The sequence below is a fragment of the Anneissia japonica genome, unplaced genomic scaffold (assembly GCF_011630105.1).
Source record: "Anneissia japonica isolate Jap-2015-1 unplaced genomic scaffold, ASM1163010v1 scaffold284931_len208951_cov167, whole genome shotgun sequence".
In the NCBI taxonomy this organism is placed as follows: Eukaryota; Metazoa; Echinodermata; class Crinoidea; order Comatulida; family Comatulidae; genus Anneissia; species Anneissia japonica.
The window spans coordinates 197,769-200,079 of NW_022703742.1; the positions used below are offsets into that span (position 1 = coordinate 197,769).

The window sequence follows — 2,311 nt, forward strand, 5'->3', positions numbered from 1 at the left end:
CGCCACTAGATTAAGCCTACAATGTGCTACACTGAGAAAAAAAAAAAAGGCACACGCACAACAAACAGAAAAACCTTTTTTAAAAAATGGTCCGGAAAATGATTTATTTTTAGCAATGTTGTGCGGGCCGGATCAAAATCTTTGACAGGCGGGATTTGGCCCGCGGAATTTAAGGCAAGATTTAATGTGGGCTACAATACAATTTGATTGATGTGTACATTTGCCAAATACACTGACCATAAACGGCTATGATTTTTGTATGTAAGACTTGCAGAGATATTACAGTAAAGTATTTTAACTTCTATTCCTACATTCAGAAAACTACCGAATTCCAAACTGGAGGAGATTCAGCCCAACACATTTACAATGTTAAGTAATTTACAAACTATGTAAGTTTCTTTTATTTATTTGCATTGTTAATACAGCTGGCTTAGATCAATAATCAACAAGTAAACAATATAAATGATCGTTTGTACAAGTCCGAAATCATAATATAGTTGACATCTTTGAAAAATATTAGTAGTGAACACACAAGCACTTTAATACATGTATACAGTTTTCCTGAATATCATGGAATTATATTTTGTTACTTCGCTGTACTTGTGAATTTCATTGCTTCTATTTTTACTGGGGCAATTAGATTGGTGTCTTGAAATTTAATGTGTTGTGACTGTATGTATAATGTAAAAAAAATAGACACTTAATATTTCTTTTATTTATCTATTTGATGGTTTGGTATTTTTACCTTTAATGTTTCTACTCGTCTGTCCAAATTATACCTTTACATTTTCACAACGAATTTTGTAAACCATTATGTGATTATTTTGCGATAGTTTGACTGTGTTAAGTGTCGTCTGAAGTGTTCGGTGAACTGTGCTAGATGATTATGTTGTTCTGATACGTTACAGATGGAATGCTTATTTGATGGGTGGTGAAACATTTACTGATATAACGATGAAAGTCCATGGATTTGCGGTTTCTTTATTATTAAAAATATTAATATTTGAATTTAATTTAGCGATATTCGAAGAAACAATATTCGCCAAATTAAGGAGGACGTGTTTTTACTGAATGGTTCTGTACCTTGTGTTATGTAAGCTTAATTTTACTTTTGCCATTTTCCGATGTTCTTTTTTTATGTTACCTGAAATGAATTATTGATTATGAATATGATTAACATCAAAATTATAATGATTAGAGTTATAATGATTATTACGAATATAAATATGAACAAACTTTATTACACTGTCTTGTCTTAATTACATAGTTGATTAATTGTTAACACTAAATCGATAATAATAATAATAGTAATAATACTAACACTAATAATAATAATAATAATAATAGTAATAATATTATTAATAGTAATAATATTATTAATATTAATAATAATAATAATTATTATTATTATTATTATAAGAGCACTCACTGTAAAAGCACTAATTTAAATATTCATCATAATATAATTGCTATTGTTTCTGCCTACGGTAATACGGTAAACTATTTTTTTAAATGGTCTTTATATCGACACCCTACTTCAGATAGTCACCAAAATTGATACATTTCTTTATTAAAACATGACAAACTGTTCTACTAATTGTCATTTTTATCCATTGATCCATTGTTGAGATATTGATTGGTTTTTACGATATTTTTTCTAGGACAAATTCATTTGAATGGTCCTCACATCCACACCCTGGTCCGTACACTCACCAAAACACAATCAAAATGTTAACACTCCCAGTTATTTTTAATTATGTCTGTGCAGCCGTTCTAAAATATTTTGAACACAAGAAAAAAAATGAAACAACAAAGCGTTACTCACACACACACACACACAACATTCTCGAAACGAAAACATATATCTCCTCCTTATAATGATGATGATGATGATGATGATGATGATGATGATGACGATGACGATGACGACGACGACGATGATGATGATGATACTATGATTCACATGATTTTGAAAGATTTTGTGCTAACCTTAGAAACTTTACAGGGTCATCTGAGATTATATTTAGTGGGGGAGGGGCTATTGGTAATACATATTACAATCTGTAGTTTCATTCCTTGATTTAACAAAAAATCTCTACACAATCGGACACGATGCTCTTCATGACTATGATTTTGACTATTGTTATTAATATTAATAATAATTTAAAAATAATGTTTTATTTATTGTTATTGCAATAATTATTTATATCGTTGTTTTATCATTAGTAGTATTATTATGTATTGTATCGCGATCATTTATTTCCACAGAAATTTTCAACATGCAGGTATTATGGAAATAGCTACAGGAAGC

At 29.3% G+C, this 2,311-nt stretch overlaps 1 long non-coding RNA gene across 1 annotated transcript; it reads left to right on the forward strand.

The window, feature by feature from the left end:
* Nucleotides 1-322: 322 nt before the first annotated feature.
* Nucleotides 323-2,311, forward strand: LOC117104529. The gene is made up of 3 exons (XR_004444773.1): nt 323-389; nt 1,019-1,093; nt 2,269-2,311. It is a non-coding gene; the product is annotated as an uncharacterized LOC117104529 (long non-coding RNA).